The following is a 22,173-nucleotide window of genomic DNA, read 5'->3' as shown; positions in this document are numbered from 1 at the left end:
AGCTACTTTTTTACATGGCACTCAGTTTTTCTTAAGCTGGCAACTTTTTTACCTGGCACTCACTTATTCCTAATATGGATACTTTTTTTACCTGTCACTCACTTATTCCCAAGCTGGATACTTTTTTACCTGGCACTCACTTATTCCTAAGATGGATACTTTTTTACCTGGCACTCACTTATTCCTAAGATGGATACTTTTTACCTGGCACTCACTTATTCCTAAGCTGATGCCCTTGCCTGGCACTCACTTATTCCTAAGCTGACACTTTTTTTACCTGGCACTCACTTATTCCTAAGCTGGCTCCTTTTACCTGGCATTCACTTATTCCTAAGCTGGCTACTTTTACCTGGCACTCACTTATTCCTAAGATGGATACTTTTTACATGGCACTTACTATTCCTAAGACGGATACTTTTTACCTGGCACTCACCTATTCCTTGCTGGATACTTTTTTACCTGGCACTCACTTATACCTAAGCTGGATACTTTTTTTATCTGGTACTCACTTATTCCTAAGATGGATACTTTTTTTACCTGGCACTCACTTGTCTTGTGGCTGGCTATCTTTTTTGCCTGGCACTACTTATTCTTAATCTGGCTACTTTTTTACTTGGCACTCCACTTATTCCTATGATGGATACTTTTTACCTGGGACTCAATAATTCCTAAGATGGATACTTTTTACCTGGTACTCACTTATTCCCTAAGATGATACTTTTCAACTGGCACCAGCCATTCTAAGCTGGATACTTTTTACCTGGCACTCACTTATTCCTAAGCTGACACTTTTAACTGGCACTCCACTTATTCCTAAGATGGACACTTTTTTACCTGGCACTCACTTATTCCTAAGATGGATACTTTTTACCTGGCACTCATTTTATTCCTAAAGATGTATACTTTTTTACCTGGCACTCACTTATTCTAAGATGGATACTTATTTACCTGGCACTCACTTATTCCTAAGATGGATACTTTTTACCTGGCACTCACTTATTCCTAAGATGGATACTCTTTTACCTGGCACTCACTTATTCCTAAGCTGGACACTTTTTACCTGGCACTCACTTATTCCCTAAGATGGATAATTTTTTTACCTGGCACTCACTTATTCCTAAGATGGTTACATTTTTACCTGGCACTCACTTATTACTAAGATAGATACTTTTTTTACCTGGCACTCACGTATTCCTAAGCTGGATACTTTTTTTTTACCTGGCACTCACTTATTCCTAAGATGGATACTTTTTTTACCTGGCACTCACTTATTCCTAAGCTGGATACTTTTTTACCTATTACTCGCTTATTCCTAAGATGGATACTTTTTTCACCTGGTACTCGCTTATTCCTAAGATGGATACTTTTTTTACATGGCACTCACTTATTCCTAAGTTGGATACTTTTTTTTTACCTGGCACTCACTTATTTCTAAGCTGGATACTTTTTTACCTGGCACTCACTTATTCCTAAGATGGATACTTTTTACCTGGCACTCACTTGTTCCTAAGATGGATACTTTTTACCTGTCACTTACTTATTCCTAAGTTGATACTTTTTACCTGGCACTCACTTATTCCTAAGATGGATACTTTTTACCTGGCACTCACTTATTCCTAAGCTGGATACTTTTACCTGGCACTCACTTATTACTAAGTTGGACACTTTTACCTGGCACTCTTATTCCTAAGATGGATACTTTTTACCTGGCACTCACTTATTCCTAAAATGGATACTTTTTTTACCTGGCACTCACTTATTCCTAAGATGGATACTTTTTACCTGCACACTTACTCTATATTCCTTTTTTTTTTTAACCGGCTCTACTCACTTATTAATAAGGTGGATACTTTTTACCTGGCACTCACTTATTCCTAAGGTGGATACTTTTTTACCTGGCACTCACTTTTCCTAAGATGGATACTTTTACCTGGCACTCACTTATTCCTAGAAGGATACTTTTTTACCTGGCACTCACTTATTCCTAAGATGGATAGTTTTTACCTGACTCTCACTTATTCCTAAGGTGGATACTTTGGCACTCACCTATTCCTGGTGGATACTTTTAACCTGGCACTCACTTTGTCCTAAGATGGATACTTTTTTACCTGGCACTCACTTATTCCTAAGATGGATTACTTTTTTAACCTATGGCACTCACTTTGTCCTAAGATGGATACCTTTACCTGGCACTCACTTTATTCCTAAAGTTAGATGCACTTTTTTACCTGGCACTCACTTATTCCTAAGATGGATACTTTTTTACCTAGCTCTCACTTATTCCTAAGCTGGATACTTTTTTATCTGGTACTCACTTATTCCTCAGCTAGCTACTTTTACTGGCACTCAGTTATTTCTAAGCTGGCTCTTTTTCCCTGGCACTCCTTTATTCCCAGATGGATACTTTTTTACCTGGCACTCACTTATTACTAAGCTGGATACTTTTTTACCTGGCACTCACTTATTCCTAAGATGCATACTTTTTTTACCTGGCACTCACTTATTCCTAAGATGGATACTTTTTTTTACCTGGCACTCACTTATTCTAAGCTGGATACCCTTTTACCTGTAGCACTCGCTTGTTCTAAGCTGGATACCCTTTTACCTGGCACTCACTTATTCTAAGCTGGAAACATTTCTACTGGCACTCACTTATTCCCTAAGCTGGATGTTTTTACCTGGCACTCCACGTATTCTAAAGCTGGACTGCACACCTGACACTCACGCCTTCAGATGGATACTTTTTACCTGGCACTCTTCTAAGATGGATACTTTTTACCTGGCACTCACTTATTCCCTAAGATGGATACTTTTACCTGGCACTCCACTTGGCTCCCAAGATGGATGTCCTTTTTTACCTGGTACTCATATTCCTAAGATGGATACTTTTTACCTGGCACTCACTTATTCTAAGATGGATGCTTTTTACCTGGCACTCTTATTCTAAGCTGGATACTTTTTACCTGGCACTCCACTTATTCCTAAGATGTAGATGCTTTTTGCCTGGCACTCACTTGTTCCTAAGCTGGATACATTTTACCGCAATTTTCGCTTATTCTAAGATGGATCACTTTTTACCTGGTACTAGCTTGTTCCTAAGATGGATGCTTTTTTACCTGGCACTCAATTATTCCTAGATGGTCTTTTTTACCCAGCACTCACTTATTCCTAAGCTGGTCACTTTTTTACCTGTACTCTTGTTCCTAAGCTGGACACTTTTGCAACCACTTATTCCTAAGATGTATACCTTTTTTACCTGGCACTCTTGTTCCACAAGATGAATGCTTTCTTTCTTTATTCCTAAATGGGTTTTTTTGGCTCTCAATTATTACCTGAGTGGATACTTTTTTACCTGGCTTTCACTTATTCTAGTTGGATACTTTTTTTACCTGGCACTCACTTTTTCCTAAGATGGATGCTTTTTACCACATTTCACTTCATTCTAAGATGGATACTTTACCTGGCACTCATATTCCTAAGCTGGATCGCACTTTTACAAACTCTCACTTATTCCTAAAATGGATACTTTTTTATCTGGGCATACTTATTCCTCAGCTAGCTACTTTTTTACATGGCACTCAGTTATTCTAAACTGGCTACTTTTCACCTGGCACTCACTTATTCACAGATGGATACTTTTTTTTTACCATCACTCACTTATTCCTAAGATGGATACTTTTTTACATGGCACTCACTTATTCCTAAGATGGATACTTTTTTACCTGGCACTCACTTATTCCTAAGGTGGATGCTTTTTTATAGCACTCATATTCTAAAACTGGATACCCTTTTACCTGGCACTTTTATTCCTAAGATGGATACTTTTTTACCTGGCACTCATTTTATTCTCAGATGGATTTTCTGCTTTTCACTTATTTCCTAAGATGGATACTTTTTTACCTGCTTTCATATTCCTAAGATGGATACTTGTTACCTGGCACTCCACGTATTCCCTGGCTGGATACTTTTTACACCTGCCACTCACTTATTCCTAAGATGGATACTTTTTTTACCTGGCCTCACTTATTCCTAAGCTGGATACTTTTTACCTGGTACTCGCTTATTCTCAAGATGGATACTTTTGCCTGGTACTCGCTTATTCCTACGATGAATGCTTTCCTGGCACTCACTTATTCTAAGATGGATACTTTTTGCCTGCACTCACTTATTCCTAAGTTGGATACTTTTTACCTGACACTCCTTATTCCTATGATGGATACTTTTTACCTGGCACTCATATTCCTAAGCTGGATACTTTTATAGCACTCACTTATTCTAAGCTGGATAATTTTTATGGCACTCACTTATTCCTAAGATAGATACTTTTTTTTTACCTGGCACTCACTTATTTCTAAGATGGATACTTTTTGCAGGCACTCCACTTATTCAGCTGGATAATTTTTTTATTTGGCAGTCACTTAGAATTCTAAGATGGATCCTTTTTTACCTAGCCTCCTTATTCCTAAAATGGATACTTTTTTACCACAACTCCACTTATACCTAAGATGGATATTTTTTTCTTTCATATACCTACAGATGGATATTTTTACCTACTTTCACTTTACTCCTAAAGCTCGTTACTTTTTTTACATGGCACTCAGTATTCCTAAGATGGACACCTTTTACCTGGCACTCACCACTTATTCCTAAGATGGATGAATTTTTAGCTGGCACTCACTTATTCCTAAGATGGATGCTTTTTACCCACAGCACTCACTTATTCCTATGGTGGATACTTTTTACCTGGCACTCACTTATTCTAAGATGGATACTTTTTTCCCTAACTCACTTATTCCTAAGATGGATACTTTTACCTGGCACTCATGTTCCTAAGCTGGATACTTTTTTTACACCTGGCACTCACTTATTCCTATGATGGATACTTTTTTACCTGGCATACTTATTCCTAAGATGGATGCTTTTTTTAATTGCTCGCTTATACCTAAGATGGATGCTTTTTTACCTGGCACTCACTTATTCCTAAGATGGATACTTTTTTTTACCTGGCACTCACTTATTCCTAAGCTGGATACTTTTTTACCTGGCACTCACTTATTCCTAAGATGGATACTTTTTTTTACCTGGCACTCATTTATTCCTAAGATGGATACTTTTTTACCTGGCACTCCTTGTTCCTAAGATGGATACTTTTTACCTGGCACTCACTTATACCTAAGATGGATATTTTTTACCTGGCACTCACTTGCCTACAGATGGATGTTTTTACGCACTCACTTGCTCCTAAGCTCGTTACTTTTTTTACTGGCCTCAGTTATTCTAAGATGGACACCTTTTACCTGTAGCACTCCACTTATTCCTAAGATGGATAATTTTTAGCTGGCACTCATATTCCTAAGATGGATACTTTTTTACCTGGCACTCACTTGTTCCTATGGTGGATACATAACACCTGGCACTCTCTTATTCCTAAGATGGATACTTTTTTCCTAGCAACTCACTTATTCCTAAGATGGATACTTTTACCTGGCACTCACGTATTCCTAAGCTGGATACTTTTACCTAGCACTCTTGTTTATAGGATACTTTTTTTACCTGGCACTCACTTATTCCTAAGATGGATACTTTTTACCCAGTACTCGCTTATACCTAAGATGGATGCTTTTTACCTGGCACTCACTTATTCCTAAGATGGATACTTTTTTTACTACAACTCCACTTATTCCTAAGATGAATACTTTTTACCTGGCACTCACTTCCTAAGATGGATACTTTTTTACCTGGCACTCATTTATTCCTAAGATGGATACTTTTTTTACCTGGCACTCACTTATTCCTAATGGATCACTTGCTTTTACCTGGCACTCATTTATTCCTAAGATGGATGCTGTACCTGCCACTCCATATTCCTAAGATAGATACTTTTTTACCTGGCACTCGCTTATTCCTAAGATGGATACTTTTTACCTGGCACTCGCTTGTTCCTAAGCGCTGTGACTTTTTACGGCACTCCTTGTTCTAAGATGGATACTTTTACCTGGCACTTACTTATTCCTAAGATGGATACTTTTTACACAAGCACTGCTTATTCTCAGCTGGACACTTTTACCTAGCACTCCTTATTCCTAAGCTGGATACTTTTTTACCTGGGGACTCACTTATTACTAAGCTGGCTACTTTTTTATGGCCCTCCTTATTCCCAAACAGCCACTTTTTACCTCGCACTCACTTATTCCTAAGCTGGCTACTTTTACCTGTCCCTCATATTCCTAGCTAGCTATTTTTACCTACACTCTTGTATTCTAAGATAGATACTTTTTACCTGCCTCCTTTTCTAAGCTGTCTACTCTTTTTGCCTGGCACTCACTTATTCCTAAGCTGAATGCACACCTGCCACACTCTCACTATTCCTAAATGGCTACGTTTTATCTGGCACTCACATGTTCCTAAACTTGCTACTTTTCTTTCTACCTGGCACTCACTTTTCCTAAGATGGATACTTTTTTTTTTTTTACCTGGCACTCCGCCTTGTATTCCTAAACTGGCTACTTTGTTTGCCTGGTACTCACTTATTCTCAGAGAATGGATACTTTTTTACCTGGCAGTCCCTTGTTCCCTAAACTGGCTACTTTTGTTTACCTGGTACTCATATTCCTAAGATGGATACTTTTTACATGGCCTCACTTGTTCTAACTGGCTATTTTGTTGCCTGGTACTTACTTATTCCTAAGATGGATGCTTTTTACATGGCACTCACTTATTCCTAAGATGGATGCTTTTTATCTAGCACTCACTTATTCCTAAACTGGCTTAACTTTTGTTTACCTGGCACTCACTTATTCCTAAGATGGATACTTTTTGTAGTAGTCACTTATTCTAAAGCTGGCTACTTTTGTTTACCTAGCACTCACTTATTCCTAAGATGGATACTTTTTTTTTTTACCTGGCACTCACTTATTCTAAACTGGATACCTTTTTACCTGGCATATTTATTCCTGAGCTGGATACATTTTACCTAGCACTCACTTTATTCCTAAGATGGATACTTTTTACCCTGCTTTCACTTATTCTAAGCTGGATGCTTTTTTACCTGGCACTCCACTTATTTACTAAGATGATACTTTTTACCTAGCACTCACTTATTGCTAGATGGATATTTTTTAACTAGCACTGCTTATTCCTAAGCTGGATAGCACACCACCTAACCTCACTTATTCCTAAGCTGGCTACTTTTTACCTGGCACTCACATATACTAAGCTGAATACTTTTTACCTGTATCATATTTCTTAAGATGGATACTTTTTTACCTAACACTCACTTATTCCTAAGCTGGATACTTTTTTTTTTTTTTTACCTGGCACTCCCACTTATTCCTAAGATGGATATACTTTTTAGCACTCACTTCTAAAATGGATACTATTTTACCTGGCACTCATATTCCTAAGATGGATGCTTTTTTACCTGGCACTCACTTGTTCTAAGATGGATACTTTTTACTTGGCACTCATATTCCTAAGATGGATACTTTACCTGGCACTCACTTATTCCCAAGCTGAATACTTTTTACCTATCACTCATTTATTCCTAAATGGACACTTTTTGCACTAGCACTCCTTATTCCTAAGATGGATACTTTTTTCCCAGGCACTCACTTATTCTAAGCTGACACTTTACCTGGCACTCACTTATTCTAAGCTGGCTACTTTTTTTACCTGGCACTCCACTTGTTCTAAGCTGGATACTTTTTACCTGCTCCACTTATTCCTAGGCTGGAAACTTTTTTACCTGGCACTCACTTATTCCTAAGCTGGATACTTTTTTTTACAACACTCCTTATTCTAAGATTGATACTTTTACCTGGCACTCACTTATTCTAAGATGGATACTAAACACACCTGGCACTCCACTTATTCCTAAGATGGATACTTTTTTACATAGCACTCATGACCTAAGATGGATACTTTTTACCTGGCACTCCACTTATTCCTAAGATGGATACTTTTTACCTGGCCTCCCTTATTCCTAAGCTGGATACTTTTTACAACTCACTTGTTCTAAGCTGGACACTTTTTACCTGTGGCACTCACTTATTCCTAAGATGGATACTTTTTCCCTGGCACTCACTTGTTCCTAAGCTGGCCACTTTTTTACCTGGCACTCACGTATTCCTAAGATGGGTGCTTTTCACCTAGCCTCACTTATTCTTAAGATGGATATACTTTTTTATCTGGCACTTACCACTTATTCCAAAAGACGGACACTTTTTCATGGCACTCACTTATTCCTAAACCAGCTACTTTTTTTACTATAGCTCACTTATTCTAAAGCGGATGGTTTTTTCTGGCACTCACTTGTTCTAAGCTGGATATTTTTACCTGGCATTCACTTGTTCTAGCTGGATAATTTTTACCAATTCACTTGTTTCTAAATGGATAATTTTTTTACAAACACTCATATTCGACGGATACTTTTTTATCCCCAGCACTCCAGTTATTCTAGGCGGATAATTATTTTTTACCTGGTACTCACTTTATTCCCAAACTGGATAATTTTTTACCTGACACTCAGTTATTCTAAAATGGATGCCATTTTTACCTGACCTCCTTATTCCTAAGATGGATACTTTTGTGTCATTAACATCCCCTAAGCTGGCTACTTTTACCTGGCACTCACTTATTTTTATTTGGCTACTGTTTTACCTGAAACTCACTTATTCTAAGTTGGCTACTTTTATACCTGGCACTCACTTGTTCCAAAGCTAGGAACTTTTTGCAGCCCTCACTTATTCGTAATCTGGATACTTTTTTACCTGGCATACTTATTTCCTAAGATGATACTTTTTTTATAGCACTCACTTATTCTTAATCCTGGCAATTTTTTACCTGGCCTTCACTTATTCTAAGCTGGCTACTGTTCTACCTGGCACTCACTTATTCATAAGATGGCTATTTTTTTTACCTGGTACTCACTTATTCTTAGTCTGGTTACTTTTTTCTCCTGGCACTCACTTATTCCTAAGCTGGATACTTTTTTTTTTTACCTGGCACTCACTTATTCCTAAGCTGGATTTTTGCCTCACCCATTACTAAGCTGGCTACTTTTTTACCTAGCCTCACTTTTTCCCCAAACTGGCCACTTTTTTACCTCACTCACTTATTCTAACTGGCTCTTTTTTTACCTGCCTCACTTATTCTAAACTAGCTATTTTTGCCTACACTCATATTCCTAAGATGGATACTTTTTTTACCTGCAATCACCTTTCTAAGCTGTCTCTTTTTTACCTGGCACTCACTTATTCCTAGCTGGATGCTTTTTTTACTGCCACTCACCTTTCTACCTGGCACTCACTTATTCTAAGCTGGATACTTTTTTACCTAATACTTATTCTAGCTTTAGCTCTTTTGTGTACACAGGTACTCACTTATTCTAAAATGAATGCTTTTTTACCTGGCACTCACTTATTCCCTAACTAGCTACTTTTGTTTTGGTACTCCACTTATTCCTAAGATGTTTACTTTTATGGCACTCACTTATTCCTATATTTGATTTTTTTCTAGCACTCTTATTCTAAACTGGCTACTTTTGTTTACCTGTTTTTTATATTCCTAAGATGGATACTTTTACATGGCACTCACTTATTCCTAAGATGGATACTTTTTTATCTGGCACTCCACTTATTCCTAAACTGGCTAACTTTTTGTTTACCTGGCACTCACTTATTCCTAAGATGGATACTTTTTGCCAGTACTCCTTGTTCCTAAGCTGGCTACTTTTGTTTACCCCACAACTCCTTATTCCTAAGCTGGATGCACACCTGGCACTCCTTATTCCTAAACTGGATACCTTTTACTGCACTCATTTATTCCTGAGCTGGATACATTTCACCTATAGCACTCCTTTATTTCCCTAGATGGGTCTTTTTACCTCTCACTCACTTGTTGTTCTCGCTGGATGCTTTTTACCTGGTACTCCACTTATTCTAAGATGAATGCTTTTACCTGGCACTCACTTATTGCTAAGATGTATACTTTTTTACCTGGCCTCTTATTCCTAAGCTGGATACTTCTTTACCTGACACTCACCTTATTCCTAAGCTGGCTACTTACCTGGCACTCACTTATTCCTAAGATGGATACTTTTACAACTCCACTTATTCCTAAGATGGTCTTTTTACCTGGCACTCCCTTATTCCTAGCTGGATACTTTTTGTTTACCTGGCACTCACTTATTCCTAAGATGGATGCTTTTACCTGGCCTCCACTTATTCTAAAATGGATACTATTTACCTGGCACTCCTTATTCCTAAGATGGATACTTTTTTACCTAGCACTCACTTATTCCTAAGATGGATACTTTTTTTCACCTGGCACTCACTTATTCTAAGCTGGATGCTTTTTACTGGCACTCCACTTGTTCCTAAGCTGGACACTTTTTATCTGGCACTCACTTATTCAGATGGATACTTTTTCCCTAGCACTCAGCATTTGTTCAGCCACTTTTTACCATAACACTCCGCTATTCCTAGCTGGCTACTTTTTACCTGGCACTCCTTATTCCTAAGGTGAATACTTTTTACCTGGCACTCACTTATTCATAGGCTGGACACTTTTACCTGGCACTCACTTGTTCCTAAGCTGGATACTTTTTGTACCTGGCACTCCTTATTCCCTAAGATGGATACTTTTTACCTGGCACTGCTTATTCCTAAGATGGATACTATTTTATTAACTCACTTATTCTAAGATGGATACTTTTTACACCTGGCACTCACGTATTCTAAGATGGATACTTTTTTTACTGGCACTCACTTGTTCCTAAGATGAATCACTTTTTTTACCTGGCACTCTCTTGTTCTAAGCTGGATGTTTTTACCTGGCATATGTTCACGTACGCATATGGCGGGTGGCATGGCGCTATATTCTGGATGGATACTTTTACCTGGCACTCTCTCTTATTCCTAAGCTGGATACTTTTACCTGGCACTCACTTATTCCTAAGATAGATGCTTTTTACCTGGCACTCTCTTGTTCTAAGCTGGATACTTTTGTTACTCAACTTGTTCCTAAGCTGGACACACTTTTTTACCTGGCACTCACTTGTTCCTAAGATGGATACTTTTTTCTAGCACTCCTTATTCTAAAGCTGGGTACTTTTCACCTGGCACTCACTTATTCTGCAGATGGATACTTTTTATCTGCGCACTCCTTATTCGACTGGACACTTTTACCCCACCAAGCACTCACTTATTCCTAAGCTGGCCTCTTTTACCTGGCCTCATGACCTTCCTAAAGCGGATACTTTTTTTTTTATCTGGCACTCATATTCCTAAGCTGGATAATTTTTCACCTGCGATACTTATTCCTAAGCTGGATAATTTTTTACCCTGACACTCACTTATTCCTAAAGCCGGATGTTTTTTTAATCTGGCACTCAGTTATTCCCTAGGCTGGATAATTCTTTTTACCTGGTACTCCACTTCATGGATAATTTTTTTACACAGCACTCACTTATTCCTAGAGCTGGATAATTTTTTACCTACTTTCCCATATTCCTAAGCTGGATAATTTTTTTACCTGGCACTCACTTTCCTAAGATGGATAATTTTTTTTACATGGCACTCACTTATTCCTAAGCTGGATAATTTTCTTATACCTGGCACTCACTTCTTCCTAAGCTGGATACTTTTTTACCTGGCACTCACTTATTCCTAAGCTCGCTACTTTCTTACCTGGCACTCACTTCATCCTAAGCTGGATACTTTTTTACCTGGCACTCACTTCATCCTAAGCTGGATACTTTTTTAACCTGGCACTCACTTATTCCTAAGCTGGATAATTTTTTTTACACGGCACTCACTTATTCCTAAGCTGGATAATTTTTTTTTACTTGGCACTCACTTATTCCTAAGCTGGATAATTTTTTTTTACCTGGCACTCACTTATTCCTAAGATGGATACTTTTTTACCTGGCACTCACTTATTCCTAAGCTGGATAATTTTTTTTACCTGGCACTCACTTATTCCTAAGCTGGATAATTTTTTTTTACCTGGCACTCACTTATTCCTAAGCTGGATAATTTTTTATACCTGGCACTCACTTATTCCTAAGCTGGATAATTTTTTAGACCTGGCACTCACTATTCCTAAGCTGGATAATTTTTTTTACCCGGCACTCACTTATTCCTAAGCTGGATAATTATTTTTACATGGCACTCACTTATTCCTAAGCTGGATAATTTTTTTTACCTGGCACTCACGTATTCCTAAGGTGGATACTTTTTTTACCTGGCACTCACTTATTCCTAAGCTGGCTACTTTTTTTACCTGGCGCTCACTTATTCCTAAGCTGGCTACATTCTTACCTGGTACTCACTTCTTCCTAAGCTGGCTACTTTTTTTACCTGGCACTCACTTATTCCTAAGCTGGCTACTTTCTTACCTGGCACTCACTTCTTCCTAAGCTGGCTACTTTTTTTACCTGGCACTCACTTATTCCTAAGCTGGCTACTTTCTTACCTGGCACTTACTTCATCCTAAGCTGGATACTTTTTTAACCTGGCACTCACTTATTCCTAAGCTGGCTACTTTTTAAAAGAGTATCTGATCTTCTTGCTCTATTGTGTAAGATGTTCGTCTGGGATTCATAGCTGCATTGAAATTTGTATATAGCCTTCACAATTATATATTTAAATGCCTAGTTAACAATGGTAATGCTTTGCAAATTAGATCCAAATTTTAGAATTTCATTTTATTGCTTTCTTACGCTACCAGACCAAAGATGTCAAACCTGAGTTACTGTTATGGTTCTTTCAACTTTAAAGTCCGCGCAGTGCCATTTAATTCGCGTTTAAATCTATTCTTTAGCTTCATGTTACATAACTCTGTAAATGGGATTCATAAAAGAATTGAAGTTCAGGACTTTTATATATATCATTTCACATTTTTCTTCTTGAGAAATGAGAATGTCAATGAACTTTCTGCGTGGATTTTGTAATCAGTTTTAGTTATTACTTCGGCTTCGTGAACCTGGAAAACACCAGAGAAAATAAATGAACTGGAACCTATACCAAGTTTTTTCAAATCCGTTTAGGTAATGACACCTATACAGCTTTCCTTGAACTCTTATTTTGTTTCCATAGCCGTAAATAATACATTCCAGCTTTAACGTTTATCATTCCTGTCTGTTGACATAACGGAGATTACTTGTGACTTAAAAAAAAAAAAAAAAAAATTATATATATATATATATATATATATATATATATATATATATATATATATATATATATATATATATATATATATATATATATATATATATATATATATATATATATATATATATATATATATATATATATATATATATATATATATATATATATATATATATATAATATATATATATATATATATATATATATATATATATATATATATATATATATATATATATAATATATATATATATATATATAATATATATATATATATATATATATATATATATATATATATATATATATATATATATATATATATATATATTTATCATCCATATGGCCGCTTTGTAATATTAACAAAATTGATCTTTTAAATCAAGGCTCGATTTTCTTTGTAGGCGCCTGAAGATGAAACTATATTTACGCAATTTTACATATAATTTCCCTACAAGAACTTCTTCAGGTTATCGAATCACGAAAGCTTAGCAATCAATTCCATATTGGATGGGACAGAAAAAATTGAAAGGTGAAGCTGTAATCTGGTTTAAAGTTTAGAATAAATAAGTATTAAAGAGAGTACGATAAGAGTAATGATTTTTTGTCATTTCAAATGTCCAGCAGCATTTCCTTACGAATAAGTGATCATTTTAAATTTCCTAGCCTCACTGAACTGAACTGAATTGAATATAGAGTTTAGGCCAAAGGCCAAGCACCGGGACCTATGAGGTCATTCAGAGCTGAAACGGAAATTGACAGTAAGAAGGTTTGAAAGGTGTAACAGGGGGGAGGGGGGGAAACCTCGCAGTTGCACTATGAATCAATTGTTAGGAGGAGGTGGAAAGTAAGATGGAAGAAAGAGAATATGAAAGGAGGTACAGTAAAAGGAACGAAGGGGGTTGCAGCTAGGGGCCGAAAGCATGCTGCAAAGAACCCAAAGTAAGGCCTACAGTGCATCGCACGAGGTGCACTGACGGCACTACCCCCCACGCGGCCTAGCCTCATTTCCATGGGATTTATTCCTCACTTACAGTAAATTCGCAGCAAAGGAGCCCCATAACGGTGTGTTTATCTAGGATGTATAGACTATTACCGACAATAACCACGGAAATAGAAGGGCCTTGAAAGCAAATCCCGACTCTAAGGAGTTATAAGTAATTATAATGTGAGTACAGGTTAAAGCAATGAACCAAAAACCTACATAATAAACTTTATCTGAAGTGTATGCAAAATAGTAAAACACAGGAACAAAGAAAAGAAAAAGGATAAAACAAGAGTTCATATGATGAATAGCTATGGGTTGATTTTTGGATGTAAAACCAACAAGAATGTCACTAAAAAAGACTGCGCTTACGGTAAACAGAGAGATAATGAAATAAATCAATAGATAAGTAAGAGCAGAAAATTTTACGGATCCAAAACTATGGAGGCCGCAATTCAAGGGCCACATATGAACCCAAGTTCAGGGAGCGCTTGTTACGTGGTTCCCACAAGACATAAGTAGCTAAATATGGCACCCGAGATGATTCAACGGCCTACCATTAGCGGCAGATACTCGATTAAAAAAACAATGCATAACTAAGACAGGAAGAAATGCTGAGACCCATGAACGAAGATTTTTAAATATTTTGTGATGAATATTTATGTCGTCCTACATCAAACACATTTTTTAACAATAAGTTTTCAGTGCATAATATTTGAAAATTAAAAACAAACACGTTATTCATATGCAAAAGTATCTGACATGACAATATGATAAAAGCTAAGTCAGTCTTATGTAGGGTAAATTGTAAAATGTCTGCTTAGAATGTGGCGTGTAGCTTAAGAATATGAAGCGGACATCTTTGATCAAAGAGTAGAATGTTCTCAGATTTGGAATAGATATATTTTTTTCAGAGGGAACCGATTTTTTTTTTTTTACAAAAGGCTTTAGAGCTTATAATATCGACGTTCATGAGAAACGCAGTATCTTGCTTAACTACGAGTTAATCTAATTTTACAGATATATCTACAGATGGTGTAAATCTAGAACAATGAAACAGTAATAACTGCAACGTAAAATATAAATTTCCACTACAACCTCTATAGCCTAACTATCCCTGCTGACTACTGCGATGTCTAATAAAGTTTTGGTAATCTGAGAAATAAAAGCTGCTGAGCAATGTCGGAGACGTGATTTAAAAATTCCAGAAATTACAAATTATTTTGAAGAAATCTCTCTTCAACGGCGTAGTAACACCCGTCAAGTAGTTAGCTCTTCCCGCAAATGCTCTGCGAAAGCCTGCTTTGGAATCTTCCTGTGTTTATTTTCCACCCATCATTCGAGGTGAGTGTCTCTTCTTACCTTTGGGGCTAAGCGCTCTTCCCCCCCTCCCCAAAAACTTTTTCCCCATGTGCCCTGGGGCCAGATAAGGGAGAAATTGCCCGCCCCAGCGGACTCTCATTAAAAAACTAAACCTGAATGAAAAACATATAGTGGGTACTCCACTGTCGTACATGTCACTTACCCATACCAGAAGAGTGGGCATTTGAAGGAAGAGAGCTCCACAGTCACCGTTGGAACTCGAATCTTTCCTCCGTAGCGAATAACAGGCAGATCACTCAGGATACGAAGGCTTTGGATGTTCCTCCAGTCTTGGGAATGATGGGAGATGGGGTATCATCACTTTTCTCATGTGAGGCTGATGGCTGCCACACTATCTGAAATATTATCGTGAACTTTAGCTAGATTAATCACGGTGGTTATGAATATCTCTTACCTTACATTTGTGTCATATGAATAGCTTCAGTTATTTAACTAGACCCTCCGCTAAACACAGGTGAATTAAGGAATGACTTGTATCTCTCGAAATATAGTGTTTAAAATGAGACTTGTATTAAATACGATGAGATATTGCTTTCAGGGTTCAATTTTTATATTTCATTTTTACATTCTTTTATTTGCTGCTTAGAAATATTAATCGATTACTTCTTATGTTAAAGTAGCCTATGAACACCTGGGATGTGTCTTCTCTCTTTCTCACTGTCAGATCAGCTGGAACCTACATCAGTGTCATATTATAAGAATTTTCTAGAAGTGATGCTATTCATGTGATTTACCTTAAGGCATCTTTTGTACTGAGCTGAAAATAGGACGAAAGATTAGCAGCAACTATCTTAGGAATATATGAATGATAGACAGAAAATAGAATGCACACACCTATCGAATAGGATTTGTTTAAGTGATGGCAATCAGAAAAGTGTATAATACAATAATCTGTCATACGGTAATCACTTTCCGGTACCAGAGGGGCAAGCGCTATACAGAATAACGTTCCTTATCTTATCCTGAACGTTGTTTTGATAGATTTATTCGTTGACTCTTCAATATTTATTTGGCAGTTTCCTCTTTTTTTTTTTTATTACACATCCTTTCCCATGGGTCCCCTATTCTCTAATCCCATTTGGGTCTTTTATCGTGCGGAAATTTGCTTAACAAGTTAACGATTTTTTTTATGAGGCCAGCGTTTCATGTTTACAACCAGCGTTTAAATCAAATCATGGCTATAAAAGAGAAATATATTACCTAGTATTAAGATTTAATTCATTGTGTTAATTCTAACGGCACAGGCATGTAAAGAATAAGACCAAACAAAATAATAAAACTTTGCTGATTTCTCCAGTAAAGCAAAAACCAGATATTAGATCGACGATTTTTTTTTCACGGTTACCTGAGGTGAAACCGTTTATGGAAGTGATTTTCTTGTACCCTGATTTTCCAAAATGTCTACACAATTCAGACTGGGGAAACGAACTTTCTTCCAAGAATGGCTCTACTTCTCCCTTCGAGGCTTTACTAAAATAAGGAAAAATACCATTGTTTGTGTCATTCAAATCTCACTGTTCGTACACCCTTAGTACTGTTTTCCTCACTCAGGCCTTACATGACTAGTTTCACTTTTGTGTTTCGCGATAACTGCCTATTCATAGTTTAGCAGTCCCTCTAGAGTCTAGAGTAATCTCTCGAGTGTATAGTTTCATGAATAAAATAATTAAATCTAAAGAGAACACTGAAATTTGAGATTTTCTTCTCTACCTCGGAATTTGATGTTTTATTCTCTCTCTCTCAGCATACATTAAGTCTAACAAACAAATAACGCCATCTCATTCACTATGGGAATACTGTTGCATCGTGCTATTAATGTTAACCATGTAATAGACGAAATACAGGTATGTCAATGAAGTGCTGGTGATGTTAAACGACCTATGTCCTACTTGGCATGTAACTTATATGATGGACGTTGAAACACGTCAAAATGATGTCAAGGGAACAACAAATTTCCTGATCATTTTAATTTTACCCTCGACTCTAACTCCCTTGCGTTTTAATTAAATGTAACTATTCTCTTTTTTCGTTTTAATCAAAAGCGATGAAAGCAAAACAAGGAAGGCTCAAATTTACTATGGTAAAAAAAAAAAAAAAAGCTTCTTCGTTAACGCCATCCGTTGGGATCTAAGGAACGAATCGAGTACACGATGCCACATACTGCTCGAACGGAACTACTCGAGTTTATATATATCCTGTATTTATGCTGTTTTCCGCATATCGTGGGCACTCTGCCGTTACTCTCTTATGGACAAAAAGTATCACCTTATTACTTTTCATCAAAGTACGATACCATACGACAGCCAGCAAGAACGTAGTACATACCGCACTGTTGATAGGCAAATATACAGCAGATAATCAAGTTATGTAATATCACTGGATACACACATCACACAATGTTACGTAAACGAGATAATATATAAATGGCGTAAAATGCCTACATTTTAAGTAACACGTTAATATCATAAACTAACTTATTGGTGTTACATAAGTTTTCATTTTTAATGTAAATGAAATATGTAAGTGAAATGCGAAATATAAATGTGATATTCTTATTAGAACACAGTCATGTCACATTGTAACAAACGCGATCTTAAGCTTTTAAGGCTTAGGAGCATTTGCAAAGAAATCCAGATTCTATCTCAAGCATGCAAATAACATAAACACCACTCTCTCTCTCTCTCTACACACACACACACACACACACACACACACATATATATATATATATATATATATATATATATATATATATATATATATATATATATATATATATATCTATATATATTATATAATATATATATATATATATATATATATATATATATATATATATATATACATATATACAGTATATCTATATAGTGCTAAAATACATTCAAGTTTGTTTCCTAAGTTGATAATAGTATTGTTATCAAGTAAGTATTTGCTGAACAAACAATTTCATCTCTCTTAAGCCTAGGCCTAATGGTGTGTGCCTATGTAAAAGGTTACGGTGTGTAGCTCTTCACAGATTGGTTGGAAATGTTTAACGTTTCATGATTTACTTGTGCTGTGTACCCCTGGTAGTATTTTTCATAACAATGAATAATTCCGAGGCATCACTGAATTCGAAATGCAGAATAGGCCTAGGTGTAAGACTATTTTTCAAAAGATATCCAGGATGATTTTTTGTACTATATTCTCAGATATTTGGGTTTAATATCTGACCTTTGCAGTCCTTAGATATCATTACAGGATTGCATGGTGAAGTTAATGAAAAAAGGACCACGTTGACAATACGCAGGCATCGTACGTTTAGTTTGGCTGCCCATATCCTACTAGCGCAGCCGCATGATCACCTCGTCATGGATAACACGAATGTTTCAGTTACTGTGCAATGCAACTAAACTGATCGTAAATTAAACACAAGGTATTACCTGTTTTCATTATCAGAAGTGTGTGCACACCATCGCCGTCTTTCTGATGTTTCCGTATACTGTAGAAAACTAGTGCAGAGTTGGTGCTAAAGACGATAAGCTAGGTCGGTTACTCGAACCTAACTAAGTTTCCCTCAACTCCTTGACGTCATCAAAGAGGGCGGGATCACCAGAGCCATCTACCGGTGGTCTGATAAAACGGCGACAGCTATCATATCTTCCTTGTGACACACTTTAGATTTTTATCTTAAGACTTAAGAAATTATAACGAGGAAAACATAATTAATTTTTTCATTAGAAAAACGCTGAAGTTATCTTTGGTTAAGTTCAATGCGTATTTTTATCACCCAAGGATGTTCCTGCCTATTATAAGGTGAATCTTGAAAATAAGAGCAAAAATAGCGTCCAAAATCTTTAGTTTGTTACTTAGATCCAAAAGCCAGGCATTTTTCAGCAGAGAGAGAGAGAGAGAGAGAGAGAGAGAGAGAGAGAGAGAGAGAGAGAGAGAGAGACTCCGTTATTTTCTTGAATACTAATGCAAGTAGAGTTCAAGATATTCTTCCATGAAGAGGCCATATCTCAAAAGTATTTTTGTAACACTTGCTTAAGCAGTATCTATCATGCAAAAATTCTTTTGCATAAATATAGTGGGATTCTTTACAAATGAAGCAGTGGATGTTACTCATTTAAAAAAAAAGTATATGCTTATATAAAATCAATACTTCGCTTCTGCTACTTTTCCAGCAACTGGACTGACATAAAAAAAAACACAGGACCAATGCTATACATTTCCGGCAATTTGATGACGTAATAATCTCCACTAGATTTAATTAATAAAGTAATATAGCACAGAATTAAAATACGTCCTGGATATCATATACCATACTTCAGATGAGTTTGCCTAGAGCCCTAGACCTAGTCTGCAGACAATGGTGACAACTCTCAAGTCGTAGTGGTTAAGAATTTATTAACGTTACGTTTCTAAAGAAAAAAAAATGTGCTTGTCAAGGATGAGGTTTTAGGTACAAGAAATCCAGTGATGAAATGAGTCTATTTCCAGAAGAATGATCATAACGAATGACGCTTACTAAATACTTCTCCTAAGCAGGACCTTCTCTCTCTCTCTCTCTCTCTGTCTCTCTCTCTTCGTGTCTTGAGATCGAGGGGACTTTTACATGAACTTGTTTTTATTTTGCAGAACAGTTCATCGATTTCTATTTTGCAAAACAGTTTGCCGAAGGTTTGTCTACAGATAGTGCAGATTGTAAAGGATAAAACATCTGGATAGGTAGATTTCTATTTATGAATGCATCTTATTAATCTCACAGAACTGTATATACTCCCAGAGAGAGAGAGAGAGAGAGAGTTACGTAACGGTTGTTCTAAGCAACTGGACTATCGATAGGAGGGTTGGTGTGGGAACTCCTAACGTTCACACCGTCCCATTTAATTGTCTTTTTGGCCCCCATGCGTGACGTCATGAGCAATCTGCTACAACAAACATTTCTTCCTTACTTTTTCTTTAGATTCTTTATAGATCATAGATTACCAGTGGTGTTTAACTACGCTCAAGAAGAGTGAAACAAGTCTCGTAAGTGTAATACTTGATTTGATTACTTTCATCAACTTATGCAGTGATAGTATCAAAAAGTTCCGTTTTTTTTTTTAGCTATAGTTGTTCCCTGGCCTTTTTGATTAGTTTTTTTTTTTAACTTGTGTTTAGCAGCATCATTCTAAATGGAACATTCACTTGATTTCAAATTATTCTTTATTGGTGTCGGAAACTTTCTGAAAAGCATCTTCAATAAAGTCATTGGATGTGAGTGACTGCACTGGACCTTCTGCCGTCATTTAAGTGTTGTTTTAGTGTTATATTGCAAGTCATAGCTATTACTATTTCCTTTGCTCAAAGGTTTTCAGCTTCCATATGGAGCTATTAACGAAAGCCGTTAATGTTATTTACAAATATCGCATCAATGATAATCAGCTTGACTTGTTAAAAAAACTTTTGCATTACCATTTACAAAGCTTATGCATTTTTAGTTGGATGCCACCACTGCTGTTATTTCCCTAACATCAAGATATATCTCTGCAATATATTATAGAATATTGTAATGTATATTTTGCAAAGGGTATACCGAAATAAGTTCTGGTTCTTCATCCTATCATGTCTTTTGGCAGTTGCGTGGTTGCTGATGTTCTCTGAGTGAGTATAAGTATTTTACGATTTTATCCTCTATACATGCTGTTTTCTCGTCTGATTGTTGAGCTATTCTCTATTTTAACACATTATGTCCTATGGATCTTTACTTGAAAGCAATATATGAAACAATGAGAAAAGATTTCTAGAATACTTTGATGGTCGATATCAGTTACTCAAATATGGAAAGAGAGACAAACAGACATAGCAAATGAGAGAGAGAAAGAGAGATTGGGGAACAGAAGGTGAAGGTAACTGAACTAACCCGATAAAAGTCCAGAGATGTGAAGCATCATTCGAAGTCAAACGGACACCCACAACTGAAAACACTTCAGCAGATTCACCAGTCGCTTCATCGAATGTTTTTGAACAGGTTCCACCGTTCAGGAATAATGCTGGCAAACAGGAATCATCGGACATTTCTACATCAGACGAAAGGAAGCTATTCAGAGGTGGGGGCAGGTCAAAGGAGACAAGAATATTGATATAAATTGATAAATGTGAAGATCTTTCATCTATTCTCGTTTTATCTGATTTTCTTCTTTATTTTTTTGGTGGGGATGGGGAGAAAGGTGGTTTATGGTTGCTAGTGCCGCGAGTTCGCGCCTCCCCCCGGGGCGATGAAAAAATCACTGGCTCTGTATCATGATCACTTACTGCCGCAGTGTGGGGTCTGCGGTGGGAAGTTGGAACTAACATTCTTTGGAAGCTTGAATTTCAAGTCAATGGCCCCTGTGCGCGTGTTCCATGTGAATAGTTCTCATCTACCGAAATAATAATAGTAACAATAATTAAATCTGTCTGTCCTTGTGATTTTTGAAAAATGATTGACGTAAGTGGCCTATGGGATCAAACAGTAAGGGGAGCAAAGAGGATTATATCACGTCTCCTTAAATGTATCCGTTGTCACCAAGGTTATTTTCACTTAAAAGTAGCCTTCAAGAAAATAAAAATTAATTGGAGCTCATCTGTCTTAAAAGCTCTAAAGGTTAATTGATAGCTGCATAA

General features: G+C 36.7%; 1 long non-coding RNA gene across 2 annotated transcripts in view; it reads right to left on the bottom strand.

Moving 5' to 3' along the window:
- The window catches only part of LOC136832399 (uncharacterized), a 72,545-nt gene extending 53,444 nt beyond the window's left edge, over positions 1 to 19,101 (bottom strand). For both annotated transcript variants that reach the window (XR_010851174.1, XR_010851175.1), the window contains exons 1-2: positions 18,966 to 19,101; positions 15,686 to 15,878 (exon numbers count right to left, since the gene is read on the bottom strand). This is a non-coding gene — a long non-coding RNA (uncharacterized lncRNA). The remainder of the gene's footprint in view (positions 1 to 15,685; positions 15,879 to 18,965) is intronic.
- Between the last annotated feature and the right edge of the window lie 3,072 nt (positions 19,102 to 22,173).

Source organism: Macrobrachium rosenbergii, chromosome 49, assembly GCF_040412425.1.
Source record: "Macrobrachium rosenbergii isolate ZJJX-2024 chromosome 49, ASM4041242v1, whole genome shotgun sequence".
Classification (NCBI taxonomy): Eukaryota; Metazoa; Arthropoda; class Malacostraca; order Decapoda; family Palaemonidae; genus Macrobrachium; species Macrobrachium rosenbergii.
This window is presented reverse-complemented; position numbering and strand designations above follow the sequence as displayed.